General features: G+C 41.1%; 1 protein-coding gene across 24 annotated transcripts in view; it reads right to left on the minus strand.

Annotated features, from left to right (window-relative positions):
- The window catches only part of LOC125450923 (receptor-type tyrosine-protein phosphatase delta), a 2,532,553-nt gene that overhangs the window by 1,958,692 nt on the left and 547,471 nt on the right, over nucleotides 1-26,390 (minus strand). For 3 of the 24 annotated variants that reach the window (XM_059644534.1, XM_059644538.1, XM_059644539.1), the window contains one exon: nucleotides 1,915-1,968. The exons of the other annotated variants lie outside the window; for them this stretch is intronic. The gene's annotated coding sequence lies outside the window, so the exon portion shown is untranslated. The remainder of the gene's footprint in view (nucleotides 1-1,914; nucleotides 1,969-26,390) is intronic. 24 annotated transcript variants of the gene reach the window in all.

Here is a 26,390-nt window from a genome sequence, read left to right on the forward strand (position 1 = left end):
TACACACCTTTGAACTGTGGGAGGAAACCAGGGGAAACCCACACTGACACAGGGAGAACATGCAATCTCCACACAGACAGTCACGTGAGGGTGGATTCAAACTAGGGTCCCTGGTGTGGTGAGGCAACAATGCTAACCACTGACCCACTGTGCCACCCATGCTCCTACAATGCCTCGCTGCCACTTCTTTGGATTAGGCCCAGAAAGGAAACATCTGAAACTGTGGCATATCACTTCTGATAGGCACTAAACTACTTCAAGTGTTTTAAATGAAAGGTCATAAAAATCAATTTATGAGACACAGTGTGAGTTTACTAGTCCAAGAAACACTTTGGCTGTTGTTTTGAACTTGGGACACAGAATATGTGGGACAAGAAAGCTTTTTACCAATGCACACATCACAACCTTACAAGTAATAGCATGTTTTCTTTCAGTGCCCTAACTTTGAACTTTACCTGAGTTTAATTTTTCAGCAGTTCATGGACTTATCTTCACAAATATTTATATTGCATCAAAGATAACATTATTCATAATTGTAGACAACAGCAGGCTGATTGTGCTAGATTTTAATGATTGAAGCGAAAACAGTTAGCTGGATGAATCTGTAAATTTAAAGCAGCTCTATTGCATGTCATCACTTCAGCTACACCAAACTAAAGTTGAAAAATAAACTATAGTATTCACTTTATTAGGTCTTAACTGAAACTCAATATGTGACTGTCTCCTAAATGTAATGTCAACCTTAAACTTTTATGGTACAATTTTCTGCCACACTATGAATTTAAATTTGAGACAGACTTGGTGAGAAGGCAAAGTCAAGAACTGTCATCAGGCTTAGAATACTGAATATTTCATGGTAACCATAGATACACCAGGCTCTCGACTTGCTGTTACAGCACTGTTCTCTTATACTCAAATAACTAAATCCACTCATACTGCGCTATTTATGCCATTATCACAAGGTTGCTTCAGGGCTCAAAACAGCCTACAAACCCATCACAATATTTCCTCTCTGCTTGAAGGCAATGTAAACAAGCAAGATTTTTCATCGTTAGTTCTATGTCCTGAACACATGGTGCACTGAGAATACTGGAATTCAGAATAAGGAACAGAACATTCTGAAAACACTTGACAGTGCTGATGAAGGGTAAGAGATAGAAAAAGAAGGGGTGGAATAATCAAATGGAGCTGAAAGAGTCTTAATTATTCATGGAGAAACAGTGAGGGCCCTATGCATTGCCTCTTTTTGGGAAGAGTCTCCCCAAGCTCAGGGGCTTGAAAAGGCAGTGGCAGCCCCACCCCTACTGTATCCAATTGCCCAATGGCGGATATCCTGAGCACCACGTTCTGCGGGCTCATCAGAGACAAATAGTTCCACTGAAGGAAGGATTCTGCTTTTAGAACAGGGGATGATGGCTCTCCATGGTTCGCAACTCTTCCTCAGACCACCCTTTAAGGATTCGGGTTTGCTTGGAGCAATTCTGCATGGCAAGCTACTGGCTTATATTAAAAGCAGCAGCGTAAGACTCTTAAGTGGGCAAATAATTGACCATTTTTCGATCTCAATTGGTGGTAATTGGGGGGTGCTATTGAGGGGTGCCTCATATCATGGAATTGAATCAAGCTGGCATCAGGAAGGTGGCAAAGTCTCCAAGTAGCACTTCCCCATGAGACCAAATGCCTCTGCTACCAAACTGGAAACAGGAAAGGGCACAAGATTTCACCTGTTATCTCTCTCTCTCTCTCTCTCCACCCCCCCCCCCCACCCCACCCCGACCATGGATGGTGTCTGAATTGCTGAATATTTGAAGTATTTCTTTTCACTACATATGCTCCTGAGTATGTTTGGAACACAACTAATATAAGTGATAATAGTATTAAAAAAATGAATTGAGTAACAGGTAGGTAACTTACCGATGAGGGAAGAATTTGATAGCAATCACAAACAGAAGTCTCTTCAAGGCTTCCCTGAAAAATGTAAAAGGAATCAAAACTTTACAGAATTGCACCTCCTTTATGCCGGACAACTAAAGTTCTTTAGTAAATTAATCTTGAGCAAAAAATCACACGGGTTCTCATTCCATTGTTACCTACAGGTCGTCTTAATTTAGCCTTGTGGCTGCCAAACCATCTCCACAAGGATGAACCTTCTAACAGGTAGTGTCAGGTTTACAAAGCATTATTAGACTGTTGATGACATCTTTTACATTTACAATTATTTACATCTTTATCATTATATGATTGCTAATGCTCTCTCCAAAGATCTTGAGGGCTCGTTTGGTGGTGAAATCAGTGCAAAAACAGATAATCACTTAAATCTGGTGAATACATTTAAAAACACCTAAATATGACAGATATTACTTCAATCAAACAATCTGCTAATTTAAGAATCAAAGACAGAAGCCATGAAATGTAAAGATAATTGCTGCTCTTCTAGTACATCTGTTCTGATGCCACCTTCTGCAGGGTCCTCAAAAATGTCCAACTTTTTCCTAACTGAGAATTATCTGCTGTCGAGATTGACAGAGCCCTTAGCCATGTCTGACCCATCTCCCGCACCCACCGCTTTTCATCCCTCTCTCAACACAGTAAGGGTCCTCCGGTCCTTACTTTCCAGCCCACCAGCATCCATAGAATCATAAGCTGGCACTTCTGCCATGTCCAGCGGGTTGCCACCACCAGCCAAATATTCCCCTCCCCTCTCTTGTCAGCATTTTGCAGGGGCTGTTTCCCCAGACCACCCGTCTCTTCCCATGAAATCACCTGCCTGTTTACCTCCTCTATCTTCACTATCCAAGGCTCCAGAAGTAGCAATTTACTTGCACTTTACTCAGTCTAATCCACTGTATTCACTGCTCACAATGTGAACTCCTCCCCACTGGGTGAGGAAATGCAAACTTGATATCTGCTTTCTGGAACCTATGTTCTGTCCATAAGAACATCTGACCTTCTAATTGCCTGCCATTTCAACACACCACTTTGGCCAACATATCTGTCTTGCACCTGTTATAGTGCACCAGTGAGGGCCACTGCATTTTCGAAGAATTGCATCTCATTGGAAAATGTACAGCCTTCAAGACTCAATATTGCGTTCAATAATTTTAACACCTGAATGCCATCTTCTACGTCCTTTACTGACACTTACACCCCAAGCCCTGTCATGATAATAAGTTGCCTTCAGCATAGCCAGTTTAGTTTAGTCTACTTATGGTGCCCATTATCAGCTTTACTCTTTTTCTGCATCCATGACTTACTCGCATCTCTTTATCTGCCTGACTCTCTTTCTCTCACTCTAGCCTCTAACTCCAACTATCTGCTTGTTCCTTTTCTTCTCACCCCTCTCATCAGTGCATATACCATCTTTTCCTAACTCTGAAGAGGAATCACTGCACTTGTAATATTAACCCAGCGTTTTCTCCACAGGTGCTGCCAGGCCTGTTGAGTTTCTCCAACATTTGTTGTTTCTAGTCCAAAGAAACTCTGATGAAAAGTCGTTATGAGGCACTCTGGTGAAAATACAGGGAGAATGTTGCAGCAATTATGGTACTAGACCAAGAGGACTAAAGTTCAAAATGCATTCTGAGTATGTTGTGGAATAAAAATGAATAAAATAGAGTAATTTGATAAGCTAAAATTAAACCAATACAGACAAATGTATGATCTATTTGGTGGCAGTACCATGCAACACTGTAGTGATTCAAACAGAACAAACAGCCTTTAGATTCAGATACTGTTCAATAGGGAATTAGATCACCTCCGTTTAAGTGAGATTGCAAGAAGTTACAATTTTCAATCCATTTATGACATCTCCTGAAGAAAATGTACAATCAAATAGTTAACTGACATGCCTAATTTAAGCCATGAGTGAGGTACCAGGTAGCTCTGGACCTGCGATGAGTCACGAGGAACAATTACCTTCAATGGAAGCCAACAGAAGGTGAGAACCTTGAGTAAAGCAAATAAAACAAGCATCAAGAGTATCCTTCAGGCATTTAATTCAACATGAAGCTGCAATTTCGTAGGATTGATACAAATCTCGCATTGTTGTACCCCTCTGTTTCTAATTTATTTTATGATCTAGATTTCTTCACAAACCCACAATCTTAAAGTCTATTGCACATGCAACAATAAATAACCAGATGTTGCCAAAATGCATGATGCTCCTCAGACAACATTTTACCTTGACCAGAGCACAATTAATCCAATGGAGAATCAAACCAAGTTATTTGGCACAAGTATTATTTCAAATACCAATAAAGTCTAATTAGTAGCTCTGGCCTGGCATCTTTCTCACTCAAACAAACAGTTCATTTCATCACAGTTAAGTGACTTGCAAGAGGTGAAAAGTTTAAGAAGCCATATGAGAAGATCAACTGCTTGAGTAGACATTTCCCAGTTTGGGTGATGAACTGCATGTAGAAAATCATTCCTACAACTCAGGTTTACAAAGTCAATCCAATCCCTCCAGTTGAAAAGGTTTATCCTTTCTCACCCAGAGATAGTAAGAACTGCAGATGCTAGAGTCAGAGGTAACAGTGTGTGGAGCTGGACGAACACAGCTGGCCAGGCAGCATCAGAGGAGCAGGAGAGTTGACGTTTTGAGTTGGGACCATTCTTTAGAAATTCAGAAATTGTGAAGTAGGGTAACGTCAACTTTCCTGCTTGGCCTGCTGTGGTCCTCCGGCTCCACACTGTGTTATCCCTTATCCTTTCTCATCAAATGAATAATTATTTATTTCAAACGCATAATATTCCATTGTGAAAATGCAACATGCTGGTAGGTGGAGTCTGCTGTAATATACAATGTCATCATACAATGTATGCAAAACATGTAGATGATGAAATAATCCAAGGACTAAGATCCAAATAAATAGTATCTACCAATAATTAGGGCTACATATATTTCCAGGGGACTTGAATGCAGGGTTGTGTCCCTCCCACTGGACTGGAAGGTTCAGGTTTCTGACACAAAGATGTAAAAACAATATTGATCAGACAGTTTTTAAAAAAAATCACAGGAGTTTGAAGCAATGTTGAGAAAAAACAAAGTTAATGTTTGGTTTTGATTTGCAGAATTTTAACTCCAGTAGTTCTTGTCATTTCTGGAACTACTGAGGTCAGGAGTTAAAAATATAAAACTCCTGACAACTAAATGCTGTTCCTCATGTATATCACAACAATTTACATTATTCTAACATGACCAACAGGAAGGAGAGAAGTAATCTCTCAAAAAAGTGATGTTCATGATGTCGTGAAGAAATCTAAATCACAATACACCTGCCTTGTCAATGTATTGCAAGAAATAAGAGCAAGACAAGAAACAACATCTTTTGCAACTGAGAGAATAGGAACTGCTGATGTTGGAAAATCCGAGATAACAAGGTGTGGAGCTGGATGAACACAGCAGACCAAGCAGCATCTTAGGAGCAGGAAGGCTGACATTTTGGGCCGAGACCCTTCATCAGAAAAGAAAGTATAATCCAAAGGGTCCTCTACAGCAAAACACCAAAGAAAGATTGTGTATCTCACCAGCTTTGAAGTTGAAAGCTACCTGCAGGGGAAAGTGGTCTCTGTCACCAGAGTTTAGTAAGTTACAAAAATCTGATTAGCATTCTATCAGGATCATACAGAAAATTACAGTGTTTCAAGGTGCCTATGTCAAACAAAGTCACATGTGGGCTTCTCCAAGGGTCCATTTGTCAAAGCCTGTAGCAAAGCAAATTACCACAGATGGATAATAATTGTCACTTCCAGAAAATAACAGCACAAGCCCTAATAAGGGAATCAGTTCATCACATCCTGCCAGTCAGAAGTCCCATTTATGCATCCTTTTTTTTCTGCCAACCATATTCATGCTAATATGTTATCCCCATTCCATGTGTTCTTACTTGGTGCAATAAACATTACGTGACATCTTTGTTGAATGCCATCTGGCAACCCAAATATAGTACACTTGCAGGCTCGGCTTCTTTATAGCATATTACTCCTTCACACAACTCAAGTAAATGTTTAAACACCATTTTCCTTTCATAAAATGATGCTGATTCTTCCCAATTCCCTTGAGTTTTTCTGAGCCCAACCATAACTCCTTCAAAATTGATTGTAACATGTTCCCCATGATAGAGATCAAGCTAACCAAACTGCCTTTTGAGCCACTTTAGTCCATTCGTTGTTGGCAGGTCTGCAAAGGGACTGGGAAGAGAGTCCCAGATTTTTGAAATCAGGGGCATTGAAAGAATTAATTTCCCTTGCAAAACAATTAGACCTATGATTATGTCCCACCCTAGACAATTTTTTTAACAGAGTAATTCGCCAGCTTGTCAATTATTTCGAAACCTATATAACATTAACCCATATCTGATGCCATCCTCATAAAATCTTCTCTGCATTCTCTCCTGGGTCACTGAGAATGAAGATACAAGTCAGATACTGAAATATCTGCACAGAGGCTGGTATCCTGTTACCAAGCCACCCTTTATTTATATTTCATTTGCTGTGTCTACCGACCTCAGAGTCAGCCCATGAAGTAAGGAGATTCTGAATCCCTTGCTTACATTGGTCAGCCAGGTTTCCCTGATTGGCCCTGGTTAACAATCCCATTCAAGGATCTCATAGTTCATATGATCCACTTGGTTCCCGACAGATATTTCCTTGAGGTGTTTGGGTTTTTATACTGCTGAAAAGTCTCTACTGACTTTAAAAATAGCAGGTGGAATCCAGCTGCAAATATACTGGCCCCATTGCCCAAAAGATTCTCATTTTGCCAGACGGGAAATGGTTGGGGCACATATCACATGGAACGGAATTGCAAACACAATGCAACCATTGGAACTCAGTTGAATTTGAAAACCCTACTTGACTCGTGCAAGGACCTGAACCAGTCAAGTGGTATATGAATTAAGTGTAACCAGTTTTGAAGGGCAGACAGGATCTGCTTCATCCAATTCTTAGAGTTTCAGGAAATAAAATAGAAGCTGCATCACTTTGATTGACAGGGCCATTGTTGATGTCTGTTTAAGCAGTTTCTAAGCAGAGAAACTGGTGTTTGGGTATGTTGTGATTCATCACCATGTCAGAAGGACTTGAACCACGATTTTCCGGCCCAAGAGTTACGGAAACCATCACTCCACCACAAGAACCTTCAATTTATTTTCCTTGTATTAACTACATGAAGAGATATTCAAGCTTTGACTATTTTCATAAATGGAATTGCATAGGTTTTCAGAAGAGATAACAAGGAGTAGAGCTGGATGAACACAGCAGGCCAAGCAGCATCAGAAGAGCAGGAAAGCTGACGTTTCGGGCCCAGACCTTTCTTTAGAAATGGGGGAGGGAAGGACAATCTGCAATAAATAGGGAGAGAGGGGGAGGCGGTTAGAAGATAGACAGAGGAGAAGATAGGTGCAAAGAAGACAGACAGGTCAAAGAGGTGGGGATGGAGCCAGTAAAGGTGACCGTAGATGGGGAGTTAAGGAGGAGATAGGTCAGTCCAGGGAGGATAGACAGGTCAAGGGGGTTGGGATGAGGTTAGTAGGTGGGAGATGGGGGTGGGGAATGAGGTGGGAGAAGGGGATAGGTGGAACGAAGGACAGGTTAGGGAGACAGGGATGAGCTGGGCTCGTTTTGGAATGCGGTGGGGGGAGGGGAGATTTTGAAGCTTGTGAAGTCCACATTGATACCATTGGGCTGCAGGGTTCCCAAGCAGAATATGATTTGCTGTTGCTGCAACCTTCAGGTGGCATCACTGTAGCGCTGCAGGAGGCCCAGGATGGACATGTCATCTAAGGAATGGGAGGAGGAGTTGAAATGTTTCATGACTGGGTGGTGCAGTTGTTTCACGCGAACTGAGTGTGGGTGTTCCACAAAGCAGTCCCCACGCCTCCGCTTGGTTTCCCTGAAGTAGAGGAGGCCACAACGGGAACAAGCGGATACAGCAGACCACGTGTGCAGATGTGCAAGTGAACATTTACTTGATGTGGAAAGGTTTCTTGGGGTGAGGGGGGAGGTGCATGGGCACATGTAGCACTTCCTGTGGTTGCAGGTAAAGTGCCAGGTCTGGTGGGGCTGGAGGGCAGTGTGGAGCAGACAAGGGAGTCACTGAGAGAGTGGTCTCTTCGGAAAGCAGATAAGGGTGGGGAGGGGAAAATGTCTTTGGTGGTGGTGTCAGATTGCAGATGACGGAAGTGTCGAAGGATGATGCGTTGGATTTTTTAGAAGTTTACTTCATTTCACTTTGGCATGGCTCCAGAGGTCTGCCTATGGTGGACAATCTTTCAGTGGCTATGGAGTGGGTCATTTGGGAGGGGATGGTGAGTATAATTTACATGGAGACTTTGAAGGGCCACAGGTCTGGTGGTGGGTGGGTTCTCATTTGCCGTATCAGTTGGCAGGGAGCTATGAGGTGTGTTGCGAGTGGAGTGGGGTCATGTCTGGAGAGCCTAAAGTTGTCTTGTACAACAGAGGAAAATTTCAGAAATGAATGGGTCCCTTCTGATCAGTCTAGCTCTATAATCATCTGTGATCTACTTTAAGGTTAATGAAATTTTCCCACTTGAGCTAAACACCTCTGCGACCAAAATCTGGCCAAAAGTTTTCCCAGGTGCTGTTCATTTCAATGATGTGACCATTACACATTTGGCTTGTAAAAATAAAAGGCATGGATAGGCTAACCAGACAACGTCTTTTCCCTGAGGTAAAGGAGTCCAAAACTAGAGGGTGTAGGTTTTAGGTGTGAGGGAAAGATTTAAAAGGGATCTCGGGGTAACATTTTCACACAGAGGGTGGTGCATGTATGGAATGAGCTACAAGACAAAGCGGTAGAGGCTGGTGCAATTACAACATTTATTTAGGATATCTGGTCGGCATGGTTGAGTTGGACCAAAGGATCTGTTTCTGTGCTCCTAAGATGCTGCTTGGCCAGCTTCACATTTTGTTGTCTCCATGTTGTATATCTCTGACTATAAATACATCAATATCTCATGTTTGAAAAATATGCTTCATCCAGTTCTGCAAAGACTCGTCAGATCCCAAATATTTCAATTCCTTTTAACTTCTGGTGACATTCAAATTCCAAGTAATGTATTCTGCAGAAGCAACAGCATCACAGTTAAAGTGTAAAATACCCTTATATTTGTAGCCTTGTACAGTATGAATGATGAACAAGTCACAAATATATTGTTATCTAAAGCCAAAGTAAAAAATTACAATAGTTTTAAGACCTTCTGATAAATATAAATGGCTTTAAGCTGACTAGTGGACCTCCCAGAATGTCAGACAGAATTCTACATTAAGCCTGTGATGAAGCCAGGGTACAACACCGAGGGCCTGTGCTGTAAATTGAGAGCTTTGCACCAGCTATTTCCATAACTCACCGTGATTCCTGTGAGTCACAGCACTAGCAAATCATGCAGCCGTCAAACAACTAATTTACATGAAATATTGCAGTTTAAACACAGCGAAATCAATGATGACGCCAAGTTATGGGAAAGGTGTTTTAATGTCTTATATTGCCTGAAGTATGTGTAAAATGAAGAAACAGAAGCAACCAGTTTATCTACATTAAAGTAAACGCATAGCCACCTGAAATAGATATAACATCCCATGTTAATTTTACAGATTTCCTTGCAATATACTTGGTTGTAAAGAAATTGAATATTGCTGTATAGAGTGATTAATTGATTGCTCTGAACCTTGCACTCATCAGGCTAAGCACAGGAATGTTAAATTTCAAAAAATTACATCATGGGAAAATGGTGTTCACTGGTTCGCAAGTCAGCTGATTGTTTCTTTGTGGCAATGTCTTGGTCAAAGTGCTTCCAAAATCCAACTTCTGCAAGATGCAGCAGCACTTGTTGAACAATTCTTAGTGAACTAATAGCCACATGAACAACTAATATAATATAATAAAGAAGACTTTCAATATATAAATCTCACTCTTATAATTGAAGGATGCTGCAATATTTCCAACTTACTCAAGGCTGTTCCTGATGAAAATTACAAGAAAATACAGCAGCTACATATCCCCCTTCCATGTGTAACTCCTCTGAGAATGGCAAATGTAATATAATAAATTGAGCATATAATGTGCCCATGTAAACTTCTGAGAAGCAACACTCTTTCAAACGCGGGGACTAATTCTCTGAAAACAGAGGGAATATGTTAACAGAGGGAATATAACCCTGCAGCCCAATGGTATCAATGTGGGCTTCACCAGCTTCAAAATCTCCCCTTCCCCCACCTCATCCCAAAACCAGCCCATTTCATCCCCTCCCCCCACTGCACCACACAACCAGCCCAGCTCTTCCCCTCCACCCACTGCATCCCAAAACCAGTCCAGCCTATCTCTGCCTTTCTAACCTCTTCTTCCTCTCACCCATCCCTTCCTCCCACCCCAAGCCGCACCTCCATCTCCTACCTACTAACCTCATCCCACCTCCTTGACCTGTCCGTCTTCCCTGGACTGACCTATCCCCTCCCTACCTCCCCACCTATACTCTCCTCTCCAACTATCTTCTTTTCTCTCCATCTTCAGTCCGTCTCCCCCTCTCTCTCTATTTATTCCAGAACCCTCACCCCATCCCCCTCTCTGAAGAGGGGTCTAGGCCTGAAACATCAGCTTTTATGCTCCTGAGATGCTGCTGGGCCTGCTGTGTTCATCCAGCCTCACATTTTATTATCTTGGATTCTCCAGCATCTGCAGTTCCCATTATCATGAATATATTCAAAGCCTAGTATCTTTTTGAATTACCCTGGAGCTTGAGAAGCTGATCGGGGTCCCCACTCATTATGGTTGACTATTCAGCTGTGCCTTCTTTGTTTCATGTCTCCACCAACCCTCCTAATCTGATGTCGATATATGATTTACCTCACCCTCACAATCTCTCCACTCTTTGATTGCCCCCTCTGTTTCAGTCCTGGGCAATTATAATCTACCCAAGGGTCAATTGGCCTCTCAATGTGGATGCAAAATAGCAAGAACAAAATCAAATAATGGCCTCCCATTCAAGTTGTCTTCCTGTATTCAGATTTTATGACTGAAAATGGTTGAGGAAGAATAACTTGTTTTGGAGCTATTCTTTTCTTAATGTCAGGTGTTAGGTGTGTGAGGGTTTTTGGAGATAATTACGAGAATGCCCTAAGATATGTGGCAAAATCAAGTCAGCTGCATACTTTCTTAAGCTCCCCGTGCCTGCAACAAACCTTGGAGTGACCAGAATTATACCCTTCCTTTTCAACATTCTCACTGAGGTCCTTATGTCCAATTTACTAAATTATAACATGTGCAGTTCCTCATCAGTAATGAAATGAAAATAACAATGGCAATGCAATGATAGGATCAATTCCAACAATTCAGAGACTCAGCTGCCAATAGAATATTTGAATGAGCACATGAATAAATAAATATGGAGCAATAGTGACCATTTGGCTCTTCAAGCATGCTATGCCATTCGGGAAGACTACGGTTGATCAGATCATGGCCACACAATTCCATTCCATCTCTATAAACTTTGGCAGATATCAGTCAACAATCCAGCCACCTCAGTTTTGATTGTATTCCATGTCCCAGCCTGCACTGCTTCCTTGATAAGGAAATTCCACAGACCGACAACTTTAAGGGAGAGGAAAAGAAAATCTAATTTCTGTCCTAAATGCCAGATAACTTATTTTAAACAAACTGTCTCACTTAGATCAAGTCTCTGACATAAGGAACAAAAAAATCCCTTAGCATTCACCTCTTCCTATCCCTTACCCCACTGCTAATACAAGTGCAAATTAAGTAGGAACTTAGGAGCAGGAATATGATCTACTCCATATAAATAACATTGTCAAAAGGAAGGGACATGCTGTTTTGGACTCAGGCTGGATTTTGTTAAACAAATGTTGGATTTTGTTGAACAACTATTCTCTGCCTATTCTCACCTCCAGTCCACCCAAGTCCTCTGCCCTATTTGTTTACTTGACATGATTATGCTTTGTTATGCTTAGATCTGGAGATTCAGGAAATAGTTGGGCTGACACATGGCAGCTATGATTAAATGCAGATATGTTGTCAATGACGCACTGAGAGAAAAATAGCACCTAAAGGCAATGTAATCCAGTTGGTAACATTTTTCTGGGGAGCAGAAGGATCGGTTGCTATACAGTCACACTGCTAGAAGGTGGCATCACAAGTTGAAACAGACAGTTAAGAAAGTGCATTTAGTGAGTAGTAAGATGACGAAGAGGACTGAGTGCAAAAGAAACATGGTCATGCTAAATATTGTTAGCTTTTAGTACAGTACTGTGTACAGTTCTGAGCACCATTCGTGGGGAAGACATTCAACATCATCAAAAGCAGACAAAGGAGGTTCACCAGGATGGTACAGGAGGACGGGACTTGAGTAACAGATTGGTTTTCACAGAGCAGAGCAATCTAAGGAAACAGCTGATAGAAAAATACATACTCTGATTTCAAGAGATCTTTGAGATAGAAACTAGTTACTTTGGCAAATAATCAGAGGTCATAGATTTTAATAAATAGATAAAATAATTCAGATGTGATATGACAGAAAATTATTTCACAGAGGATTTTGAGAGCTGGAATGTGCTTTCTTAAAAATTTTCAAAAGGCAACTGGACGACTGTTTGAAGGTAACTCTTGTAGGGTTATAGAGAGAAAATTGGCCAACTGGTCTAAATCAGATGGGCGATTCAAAGACCTGATGCATCAATTGTCCTCTTTCAACTTGTGAGAAAGTTGCCACTGCCAATTGTCTGCCCACATCACAAAACCCTAGGCAACACTCTCTAGAGGCCTAGAGTAGACAAATATATAAATCTCACTTCTATAACAGAAGCATGCTGCAATATCTCCAGCTTACGCAATGGCTATTCCCGATGAAAATTGCAAGATACCATGACAGCTACATATCCCCTTTCCATGCGTACCTCCTGTGACAAGTGTCAGGAATTGCTGAAATTTCTGAACTATGCTTCAGGGCCTACATGACTGTGCGGAATGGTATTATAAAACTTATTGTACCACAGTAATGAATAGGCATAAATGGCACAAGACCATAAGTGTCATAAGTAACAGAACCTTGTTTGTCTGCAAAGAAGAGGTTGTAGCAGTGGCACGGTGGCTCAGTGGGTAGCACTGCTGCCTCACAGCACTAGGGACCTGGGTGTGATTCCACCCTTGGGTGACTGTAAGTGTGGAGTTTGCACATTCTCCTCATGTCTGCGTTGGTTTCCTCTGGGTGCTCCGGTTTCCTCCCACAGTCCAAAGATGTGCAGGTTAGGTGGATTGGCCATGCTGAATTTCCCATAATGTTCAAGGATGTGTAGCTTAGGTAGGTTTATTGGGGAATGGGTCTGGGTGGGATGCTCTAAGGGTTGGTGTGGACTTGTTGGGCTGAAGGGCCTGTTCCACACTGTAGGGATTATATGATTCCAGATCTCATGGCCTTCATTTGAATCTTGACACAGTACAGCAGTTAAGCCCGAGAGATGTTTGACTTCAGTTTTCCTTAAAAGTTGTATAATGACAAGGAAGATCTGACAAAGTAACAGATGACATTTTGTATTTTTAATGTTGACAGAATAATCTTTCCACTGTGGGAACAATCAGCAAATTGTACCAGATTTGGAAATTATTTTTTGTTGCCAACTTTCTGCTCACCTATTTAAATGTCATCAAACACAAAACTTATTATGAAATAACACACCTGTGCAGTTCAAAAAAAAATTCGGCAGAATTTTCTTGAAAACAAGTTCTTGCTTCTTTTCAGAATTATTCATGGACTGTATGGCCACCACAGCATTTGTTGCCCATCCACACATACCCTTGGGCAGTTGATGGCCAGCACCCTTTTTGGCCCACTACTTAGGCTACCCACAGTAGTGTTAAGGAGCAAATGCCATGAATTTGACTCAGTGACAACTGTGGCCAGATTGTCCAGGGCCTAAATGGTTAGGCTAGAAAGCACAATGGGCAACCTTTGATCAGCTTAGATTCAAGGGACTTTCAGGACATGTCAAGCACATAGTATCCGCCCAAGACAAAGGCAGGTAAGGAGAAGCGCGATCTTGTCTGGAAAATGGGATTGTTTTGTGTATTGGATTGTATTGTGTATTGGCAAGCAGACTTGTCGAAGCACTGTGTTCATGTCATGATCATGCATGGAATTGGGACATGCCCTCAATACCTCAGGGATCCCAGTGGACGCTATGGTCTTGACTTGCAAGATCGATTGTCTGATGGTCAGAGAACATTCTGGAAGGACACAGCAGGGAGGTATAGTATGGGACACCTGGTGGTCATTCACACGGTGAAAGACTAAACCTGGCCCGGTAGTGGAGCTCCAACCACCTCGAGTGAGAGAGCGAGAGAGAAAGAAAGAGAGAGAGAGAGAGAGAGAGAGCGAGAGAGCGAGAGGACCGTGCGCGTGACCAACTTCACCAAAAGTTCATCAGAGTCAATTACACAGTCTGGCCAAGTTTAACTGGTAGGGTAGTACCTGGTCCCAGTCTTGTAGCCAGTACTGGTTTTGATCAGGAGATCAGGATTGCAGCATAGTCTAAACATTGCAATTGGCAGAGTAATTAATACAAGAATTGGAGGTTTTATTTCATAAGAGCAGTGTGTTAAATGATATTTGGCCAAATGGCCCCTTTTGTGACTTTATTATATTTTGTGAATAAAAAGTGTTAAATCGACTCTGATATTTTTGTTTGTCTCACAAGTATAGTATCTGAGTAAAATGACTTTATGGAGAAACTGGTCAAGGTATCAAAGCATGGGCAGCAACACTGAAGTAATGACAATTGTATTCCAAGTCAGTATGGCGTGTGACTTGACTGGAACTTGCAAGTGGTGGTGTTCCGATGCATTGTTACCCCTGTTCTTTTATGTGGTGGAGATTATGGAATTAGAACATAGTGTGGAAGGAGCTGGGCGAGTGCTGCAGTGCATTTTTTTGTAGATGGAACACACACCTGCTATTGAGTCAGTGGAAGAGGAAGTGAATGTTTAAGGTGTGAAATATGGAGCTAGTCAAGCAGGCTGCCCTCTCATTGACAGTATTAAAATGTTACTGAATGGTAATATGATACAATTTATAAACACATGTATAATAAGCACTGAGCAGTTTTGAATGGTGTCAATCAATTATTTTTAACTAAACAAATTTTAAATTGCTGGAAATGATTTCAAAAAATCAAATACATAAAAAGTTTAGAAGTTATATTCTTTTAAGTAAGTTGGCAATTAGTTCCAAATAAAATTGCAAGTTTTAATCATGTACCTTTATATCTTCCTGGTTAATGATGAATGGCCACTGGCCTGAAACATCCTTTCCATTTCTCTCTGCACAAATATTGTCAGAGCTTCTGAATGTTTTCTGAAACATTGTGTGTTTACCATCAATATACACAACTTAATTTTTAAAGCTTCTTTGATGGCCCGTAAGTGCATTTAGTGCAAATTCTCAATTAGCTCAGGTTATAGGCATGCTCGCTAAGTTAGTAGCTTTGTTGCAAATGTTTCATCAACCTGCTAGATAATATTGTCAGTGCGCCTCCAGTAAAACATTGGCATTCTGTCCTGCTTGCTATTTATATACTTCAGACTGTTGGGGTATTTGGTACCACTTCCAGTTCTGTTTCTCAGTGGTTTGTACACAGAGTCTAACTCAATGTGCTTGTTGATGGGGTTCTGGTCAGAATACCAGGCCTCCAGGAATTCCCTGTGTTTCTCTGTTTGGTTTGTGTCATTATGGGCGTGTTGTCCCAGTCGAATTTGTGTCCTTCTTTGTCCGTGTGTAGTGAGACAAGTGAAAATTGGTTGCGTCTCTTGGTAGCTAATTGGAGTTCATGTATCCATTTTGTCAGTTTTCTTCCAGTTGGCCTTTTAGTGATTCTCCCAGTCCTTGCATGGTGTTTTGTATATTACACCGGTTTTGCTAGTTTGGGGTATGGGATCCTTTACTTCATCAGTGGCTGTTGTAGGGTGGTTGTTGGATTGTGGGCTGTTCTGATAACCAGGCATCTGAGTAATTTTGTGGCCATCTCTGAAATTTCCCTGATGCATGGTTGGGTGGTTAGTGAGCCTGGTCTTCCTATTGCGATTTGTCTCAGAGGAAATGGCAGAATGTGCTTTTCGGGTATCTATTCCTTTAGAAGACTCCGTATAGGTGCTCTTGTTCTGCTCTGCATAGTTATGGGTTGCCACAAGGTGTTGTGGCTGGTTTAAACAGTGTCCTGATGCAGATCTGTTTGTGGGCGTTGGAGTGGTTGCTAGTCTAATTGAGTACTGGTCCATATGTGGGCGGCATGGTGGCTCAGTGGTTAGCACTGCAGCCTCACAGTGCCAGAGACCTGGGTTTGATTCCAGCCTTGGGTAACTGTCTGTGCGGAGTTTGCACATTCTTCCCGTGTCTGTGCAGGTTTCCTCCATGTGCTCCGGTTTCCTCTCTCAGTCCAAAGATGTGAACGTTAGGTGGATTGGCCATACTAAATTGCCTGTGGTCCAAGGGGCGGTGTGGACTTGTTGGGCCAAAGGGCCTGTTTCTGTACTGTAGGGAATCTAATCTAATATGTGGGGTTTTTCTAGAAATGCTAGTCTGGAGTTCCATGTTGATTTTGCATTCTACTATTATGTCCAGGAAGACTAGTCGGTTTTTGATCTCTTCTTCATTTGTGAATTTTATCTTGGCGAGAATGTTTTTTTGTGTCGGTGGGTTTCTTCTGGTTCTACGTGTTTAATATTCACCAAGGTATCATTTACATATTAGATCCAAAATTTGGGTTGTACAGTGGGGAGCGTTGTCCATTCTAACCTTTGCATTCCTGCTTCTGCAATCAGTCCTGATATTGGGGATCCCATTGGTGTTCTGTTGATTTGTTGAATGTATCGTCATTGAAGGTGCAGTGGGTTGTGAGACATAGATCCAGTGGTTTCTTGTTGGTGTCCTTATTAGTGCTGTTAATGTCCTGGGGTGCCGGCTTACTTGATTCATCCAGCAGTGTGGCAATTGTCTCTGGCTAGGCTGATGGTTATAGATGTAAATAGTGCTGTTACATTGAAGGATATCATTATCTCATTCTCTTCTATTCTGGTGTCCTTGGTGATGTTGAGGAATTCTTGGGAGGAGTGGATGGAGAGGGTAATGTTGTCAACTAACTATTTCAGTTTCCATTGTAGATCTTTGGCAAGTGTTGGTGTGCCTGGTTGTGAGACAATGGATCTGGGGAGGACCTTTGGTTTGTGTATCTTGGGGAGTTAGTAGAAGCCAGGTGTGTTGGATTTCTCTGTCTTTATTTCTTGGCAGCCTGTCTTGCTGATGACTCCTGAGTTGAATAATTTCTTCAGGGTCGTTGTAATCCAGTTCTGGTTGTGGTGTTGGGTCTATCACCAACTGTTGGTAGGTGTCAATATTTGCTAGTGGTGTGTTAGCTTTCTCGATGTATTGGGCTCTATTGAGAATAACTGTCATGCGTCCTTTGTCTGCTGGTATGATTACCATGTTTCAGGGCGTTCTCTCTTCTGTGTTGAATGTGCTCCATTTACCTTTTTTGCTTAGTGTTGGGACTATCATCTGACTGATGGTCCACTGTACGTCTTCTATGAGTTGATTAATTCACCTGGGACACAAACTGTTTTGGGGTGATGAATACATCTTCAGCAATTTTCCTTTTTAAATTGTAGAAGATTGCAGAAACTCAAGATATGAATGACACAATTTGGACTTCAAAATCTTACCACCATTTGCACCAGTTGCTCCAATTTCAGGAAACTTGCAGCAAAACATTTGATCAATGAAGGGGAAACTCCACCCATATGGGGGCAAAAAGTCAAATTTGCAAATGATTCATATTGATCCAACTCATCATGTATTCTTCAAAATGGAGCTCCAGCATGGCCAATACATTCAGTTCCATATATTGCTGTTTTTCTTTCATGTCAATGGACCAAGAAATCTAGACATTAACGGCACTGATCTATGTCCAAGGTCACAGCCAAAGGCCTAAGGGCTAATTTTAAATATTTGTATTGTACTTTACAATCTATCTGTAACTATTGAATTGCTGCTCAATACACATTAAATCAAATATGGAGACTTCTGAGCATCAATTTTCATCATCCATGGTATACTGGATAGCAGTTGTTACTTTGAATATCAAGGAAGCAGAGTTTCTTATTTCCAAGATTTAACTAGCAACATTGTTCCTTTGACATGAAAACTTACTATTTCATTGTTTGCTTTTCCAACAGAAATGTTGAAATATAATGTCTCAGATGCAAATAATTTTGTTTTTGAATATCATTAATGTGATATTAATATTGTAATGTACCACCAATCTTACAGAGTTGCAAGCTGTTTTGGAAAGAAAACGCTGGAATAGTGCAAAAGTTTAGAAACAAGTATGCTGATGCCACTGCAGCAGACAGACAGTGTTTCTGTGAAACTGCAAAGTGGCTGAAGCAACGTTCATCCTGAGGCTTTATTTGAAATGGAACATGAGGATGACCTCATTCCACATTGGGAAAAAAATGCAATGGAGTTTAAATAAGGATGGAATGAGGCACAGACTTCGGAAAGGAGGTAGGATGGCACCTGGGAAGCTAAAGAGTGCTGAAACCGGGTGTAACAGGCACCTTGCCACTTATGGAATGTGAGAAAAACACAGTATTTGTCCGAAACAGACCATTTCAGAATTTGAATAATGTATGATCTACATGACTTACAATGTATAAATATCTGATTAAATCCTCAGTTAGACTGCTACGTCAGAATCTTTTTTTCTGGGGTAGATTCTCCCAATGTTTGCTTAATAAATGATTGGTGACCTGTACCACAAGGCTTTTCAGATTATTTTGTAAAATAATCTACTACAGCAACTTCAGCAACACAGGTCAGTTCCCTGATAATATATAACATGCTACATTGCAGAGGACCCCAATTCTTCTTAAACAAATTTTAGTTCAATTTATCAAGGGCAATTCCATCTGCTGTGTCAAGCAATGAACTTTGATCTCTTCAGTAACATTTTAGTGAGACACTGCTTTTCTTCCTGTCAAATGGCAAGAAATTGGATAGAATTATCAGATTACCCTAAATATGTCAACATTGATCACCAAAGTTTCCATTGCTAGGGCAGGTGGACCCCAAAACAAGCTTTATCTCAAGGCAACAATTAACTCTGTCCACTGTCTGATACTGAATTTTGAGTTTACCACCTTTGCATCCTCTTCGGACTTGAACTAAATGACCCCATGCCATCTCTGTCAAAACAACGAGTCTCTACATTTTGTTTTCATTGGCCATCTTCACCTAACCTCAGTTAACTGTCCAGTCTAAAGGCAACTATTCAAATGCTCACCTCGGTGACGTTTCACCTTCCAACATTCTGCAAACTTTAATGCAAAGTATCTTTAACTTCCACCAAATTCCATTCAAATACACTCTTTGTTCACGACCGTTAACTCACAATCAAGCAACACAGAAAAGGCTGTTCAGTCCATCAAGTCTGTTGTCTTAAAACTATGCTAAATCTATGCTAGTTCCACTTTACATGGCTAGGCCCATAATCTTACATGTTATAACATTTCAAGTGTTGATCAAAGTACTCTTTAAATGTTGTAGGGTTACCTGCCTCAACTGCTCTTTCAGGCAGTAGATTATAGAAAACCACCATCTTCTGGGTGAGAGAAATTTTCCTCAATGCTCTCTAAGCCACAAGCTTTCTGCGAGAAAAGCGTGGCCCTTGTTATTGACTCTTTGACTAAGGAAAACCGCTACTTTCTATTCACCTTTTCCATGTCCCTCAACCTTACACCTTTGATTATTTTCCCTCCTCACCTTTGTCTGCGCCAAAGAAAATAACCTGAGGCTAATCAGCCTCTCTTCATAGCTAAAATATTCCATCCCTGTCTGCAACCTGGTGAACCTCCTCTGCTCCCCTGCAATTACATCCTTCTTATAGTGTAGTGAGCACAGCTGCATGTAGTATTCTAGTTGTTGCCAAGCCAAATTGTGATTTAGCTCTGATAAAACCTCTCTGTTCTAATAACCTCTGCTTCAACTTGTCCTGTGTGCCTTGCTAACTGATTATTTGTCCCACCACCCACAGGAATTTGTAGACAAGCACCTCAAGATCCCACTGTTCTGAGTTCCCAAATGTCCTACTATTTATCACATATTCCCTTGTTACTTTTTCCAGAGTTTATCAGGGTTAAATTCTATCTGCTAGTGGTCTGCCCATCTGACCAAGTTATTCACATCCCCTGTAGCCTATGACCTTCTTCTTTACTGTCTACAAACTAGTCAATCAACCTGTCATCTGCAAACTTACTCATCATCCCCCTGCCGTTCTCAGATGTAGTATTTATATATGTTATGAATAATAAAGGACGCAAAAAGGCCTGTGGTATGCCAATGCAAACTGGCCTCCAGTTATACAGTCATTCTTCTACTACCACCCTCTGTCTTCTGCCGCAAAACTAATTTTGAATTCAATTTGCCAAGTCACACCACATCCCACACGCTTTTACTTTTTTTTAAATAATTCGTCACCCTTGTCAAAGGCCTAGCTGAAATCTATATAAGCAACATCAACTACACTACACTCATATACATACTTGCCACCATCTTGAAAAATTCAACCAGATTTATTCAACATTACCTCCCTCTGATGAAGCCTTGTTGACTATCTCTGATTAAAACTTCCTTCTTGAACTGGAGATGAATTCTTTCCTTTAGAATGTTCTCTAATGGCTTCCCTATCACTGAGACTCACTGGCCTATAAATGCTCTGCTTTATCTTGACGACCCTTTGTTGAAAATGGAACCGTAACAGTTATCCTCCAATTTTCGGGAAACTCCCTGTGGCAAGACAGGAATTTAAAAAATGGGTCGACATCTTGGTGTTATTCTCCCTCATCTACCACAGAAGCCTGACATAAAACTAATCTGGACCTGGGGCTTTGTTTGCTTTCAGCCCATCACAACTTCCATTACCTGCTCACTCCCTCTGTCAAACTTCTCAAGAATCTCACAGTCCATTTTACCTTCATCCTCCTTCTCCTGAGTAAAGGTAGGTGTGAAGGCACTTGTTTAATGCCCAACAAATATCCTCGAGCTTCACACGCATTTCTCCCATGGTCCCTAATGGATCCTAATCTTTCTCTATTTTCTTCGGATTGATATATATGGGATTCTCCTGATCTTGCACATTAGTGCTTTTTGTTTTTTTTTCATGCTCCTCTTTGCTCTTCTAATTGTTTTAAGTTCCATCCTGCACATTCTATATTCCACTCGGGCCCCATTGATTGGCTTCCTTTGTACCTGTCATATGCTTCTATTTTCCTTTTCATCCAGTCCTGAATATTCAGAGACATCCAATGATCTCTGCTCTTGTTCTCCTATATTTCACTCTAAATGGAACAGGTGGTCTAGTGGTTAGAATTCAGCGCTCTCACTGCCACTGCCTGAGTTTGATTACTGGTCAGGGGACTACTTTTAGGGCAGCATGGTGGCTCAGTAGTTAGCACTGCTGCCTCACAGCGCCAGGATCTAGGTTTGATTCCACCCTCAGGTGACTGTCTGTGTGGAGTTTGCACATTCTCCCCGTACCTGCATGGGTTTTCTCTGGTTTACTCCCACAATCCAAAGATGTGCAGGCTAGGTGGATTGGCCATATGCTAAATTGTCCATTGTGTTCAGGGATGTGTAGAATTTGGGGGTTGGGCCTGGGTGGGATGCTCTGAGTGTTAGAGATAACAGGGTGTAAAGTTGGATGAACACAACAGGCCAAGCAGCATCAGAGGAGCAGGAAGGCTGACGTTTCAGGCCTAGATCCATCTTCAGACCTGGGGGAGGGGAAGAGGGTTCTGAAATAAGTAGGGATACAGGAGGAGGTGGACAGAGGAGAAGATAGGTGGAAAGGAGGTAGACAGGTCAAAGAGGTGGGGATGAAGCCAGTAGACGTGAGTGTAGGTGGGGAGGTAGGGAGGGGATAGGTCAGTCCAGGCAGGACGGACACGTCAAGGGGGTGGGATGAGGTTAGTAGGTAGGAGATGGGGGTGGGGGGCTTGGGGTGGGAGGACGGGATAGGTGGGAGGAAGGACAGGTTAGGGAGGCCAGAAAGAGCTGGGCTGGTTTTGGGATGCAGTGGTGGGAGGAGATTTTGAAGCCTGTGAAGTCCACATTGACACCATTGGGCTGCAGGGTTCCCAAGTGGAATATTTGCTTTGGGTAGCATCGTTGTGGCACTGCAAGAGGCCCAGGATGAACATAGGCTGGCTCTGAGTCTTGGTCTGGAATTGTTAGACCGAAAGGCCTGTTCCCACACTGTCAGGATTCTATGTGGAGCCTCTAATACAAAAGTCTTACCCTTCTTTTCAAAACCATCCGTTGCTCTTTCAAATCCTTCTAAGGCCCTTGACCCCACTATAAGACATGGAAACAATACTCCCCTTATTCTGGCCTCTTATTTCTCCTGAATTTTCAATGTTCCTCAATTGGAACAAATTCCTTCAACTTGGAATGAATACCTCAAACCCTCGACTGTTCACACTAGCATCTGTAAATAGTGCAAAACATAGTTATTGCTCTGAATCTCCTGTGTTAATGATTGAACTGCTAAAATATCTTTCCTGGGGAAAAGTGAAATGGAGATGAGCTGGAATGATAAGTAAATTTTAACCAAAGAATTTTAGTTATTTTAATGAAACCACTCAAATAGATTTTGACATGTCCAGAGTAGATGGGGCTTGAACCTAGGAAAGACATTACCAGTGCATCGGAAGACCTTTTTAGACCAAAGACTTTGATATTTTTAAATCAACCTACTCCGATATAATGTAACACATATCTAGAGCAGTTGAGACTTGAATCCCAGCCTCTAAGCCTACCACTGCAACACACAAAGAATTTTAGGTTGAGATTAACAGTTATTCCAACAGCAATAAATGAGACTAAGACAAGAACCTACTTTTGTCTTCTTCTTTTTAATTAACCTGTTCCGAGAGTTATTACACACTTCTGGAACATGTGGGACTTGAACCCAGAACACTCAGCCCAGGGGTACAGAAGCTACCACTGTTCCAAAAGAGGGCCCTCTACTTCTGTCTTTTTTAATTATTGACAATTTTTTCCCAATTAACCTGTTCAGAGATGTTATCAAACACCTTTGAAATACATGAGAGTTGAACTCAGGCTTCTTTGGTTTAGGGGGCAGGAACACTACCACTGTGCTACAAGAGGGCACTCTACTGTTGTCTTTAATGATGAAAGGAGTTGGTTGCAAGAGGCAACCCTGAAATTCTGAAAGAGACCAGGAAGAAGCTAATGACTTTTAAATAAAATGCAATAACCAAAAGCTAGAGGCATAATAATTTCTACCCAAGAAATTTAGAAATAAATTATACTAGTTCGTGCTCTTAGCTCACAGGTGCATGTGACATGACAGTACATTGGAAAATCAAGCATGGGGGTGGGGTGAACAGGATGGAAATCTGAACAGAATATAAAGATTTCTGAAGCTCAGAAAGAAACTCTAATTTTTAAAATCTATTTCTTAATTACTTATGAATCTAGACTGCCACTTCGTGCAGTGAATACAGTTAGTTGGGAAAAAAAAACTCAAAGTAGGCACGGTGAACAGAACTAAATAGTTCAAGCTTTATGATTTGGCTTTTGTTCATTCCTGATTCATTCAGCTAATTGCTATTTTAGGAAAACAGAGACAAACTTTTTTGCTTTTCATTGTAGAACATAACGTTTTTTTAAATTACCAAATGCTTCTTGAGCTAATTAACTCTAACAAAAAAAAAGTTAAATTGCTCACATTTCTCAATTCAGTAAGATTTTTATTTTAATTTGCTGGTTAATAAGACTAATCCTTCATTCAGTTACATGGAATAGAAGCTCAAGTTAGTAAATCTGAACACACGGTTATTATAAAAAGACAGCTCCTGCAGGAAATAACCAATGTGTGGAAGATACATTCAGTGACAAAAAGGCCTTGGAATATTTTGCCACAACCAGATTTTGCAAAGATGGGACAGTGGGATCTCCCTGGATCTCACTGTTAATCATAATTATTGAGCAAAGTGCAACAGATATGATGGGTGAAGTGATTAAACTCAAGTGTTTCTTTTTGATTCATCTTCTACTAAGGCAAGGCGCTATCATGAGTATGAACAATTTCAATGCTGTATATTCACTATTATTTAAAATAATGAATTGATATCTTTATAAAGCAGCAGAAACGAACATTTGTCACCAACTTCAGGGAGCAAAAGTTTTTGATGAACAGAATATAATTCAAATTGCAAAGTACCTCAGCTATTTATGTACAAAAAAAAATAACTTTCAAGAACTGAAAAACCAGAAAGGTTTAGGAAATTCAAATTATTGCACACACTGATACAACAAATCTTCTGTGGATAGTACTGAGCATATTCCTCAAGGGCACAAATGCAAGATATTAAACCCTGTTTGCACACATTGATAGATTTCAATACAACTGACACAGGCACAGTCCTCCTATTGGAGAACTGGTGTGAAACTCACCTTGACTTGGAGATCCCGGCAAAAGAAGTACTTCTCAGAGACCAACAAAGAACTTTTGACGTTCTGGCTGCAAAGATTAAAAACTCAAACCTTCATAAAGAAGCAATTATGTTCCATGAGATTATGGAAGACCTGAGGAACTACACTGCTCTTCAGAAGGCATTGAAAAGCAACATTTGGATGTTATCCTGAAGCCAGTATTGAGTTAGTACAGTCTCACAGATAATTAATCACACCCGTTATCCTACAGGTGAACTGAACTTGTATCAGTTACACTGAATTCTGCCCAATGTGTGCAAATATTGTTTAATGCCTGCGTAATGCACTTGTGGAACACTGTCTGTACTTCCAACAGCAGAATCATTGTGGCAGTGTGTACAACGACTTGAATTCCCCAACCCTCTGTGGGCTTTCAGTTCTTGAAAGTGGGTCATTTCTCAACATAAATAAGCAGAAGTGCTTTGCAATATGAATTATTTTCGGATCATAAAATAAACTTTTGCTCCCTGAAGCTGGTGAAAAAAGATTGCTTTTGCTTTTTCAAAATGAAACTAATGCATTTGCTAAAAAGGAAAATGAAACTGGACACTAAGTGCTAAATTAGAAGTGAAAATTACAGAAACTACAGCAGTATTTCTTCATATTTACAAAGGTTTAAAATAATGATGGATATTTTCATGATATCGAGAGGAGTAATTAGGGTAAATAGTGAGAAATGATTTCCAAAGATTGGAGCACTGGGATGAGCAGCCATCATTTTAAAATTAGTGCCAAATCTTTCAGATTGGAAAGAGAAACCAGCTCCACACACCAAGGATGGTTCTACCAATGTAAGCTGATGCAAAATGCAAAATGCACGTTGTAAATCATTGATGAATTTCCACTGGCTGAAGGCATTAGTAGGAAATTATTACGGCTGAAAAGTAGAATATGCAGTTAGATAGCAGATCCGCTATGATCTCATCAAGTTCCTCAGAACAAATGCAATTCCAAAGGGACAAAATAGCAACAATAAAACTAGTCACCTGAATCTATTCATTCCAACCAGAGAGGATTTCATTAAGGACGTCGGCAGAATCTGTGCAGAGAGCGCAGAGTTAACATTTCGAATGCAGTGACCTTTCTTCTCATAAGGAGGATGACTGGACTCAAAACATTAATTCTGCTTTCTCTTCACAGATGTTGCTAGGCCTGGTGAGTTCATCCAGCAATTTTTCTTTTTGTTTCAGATTTCCAGCAGTTCTTTGCAGTATTTTGAATGAAGTCATCGTTTTTAAAGATAATTTATTAATACATAACAAAAAAAAGACCAAATAGAAAAGGAACTTGAGAAGGTAATAAAATGTGAAGCTGGATGAACACAGCAGGCCAAGCAGCATCTCAGCAGCACAAAAGGCTGCAAAGATTAAACGTTTCGGACATAGGCCCTTCATCAGAGAGGGGGATGGGGTGAGGATTCTGGAATAAATAGGGAGAGAGGGGGAGGCGGACCGAAGATGGAGAGAAAAGAAGATAGGTGGAGAGAGTATAGGTGGGGAGGTAGGGAGGGGAGAGGTCAGTCCAGGGAAGACGGACAGGTCAAGGAGGTCGGATGAGGTTAGTAGGTAGGAAATGGAGGTGCGGCTTGGGGTGGGAGGAAGGGATGGTGAGAGGAAGAACAGGTTAGGGAGGCAGAGACAGGCTGGGCTAGTTTTGGGATGCAGTGGGGGGATGAACTGGGCTGGTTGAGAAGTTCACATTGGTCATTTACACCAAGAAACACACTACAGTGTCCTTTGCTCTAGATTTTCCAATTTGCACATATTCTTATTTGGTGTGACATCATTATTCATT

The sequence above is a fragment of the Stegostoma tigrinum genome, chromosome 3 (assembly GCF_030684315.1).
Source record: "Stegostoma tigrinum isolate sSteTig4 chromosome 3, sSteTig4.hap1, whole genome shotgun sequence".
Lineage (NCBI taxonomy): Eukaryota > Metazoa > Chordata > Chondrichthyes > Orectolobiformes > Stegostomatidae > Stegostoma > Stegostoma tigrinum.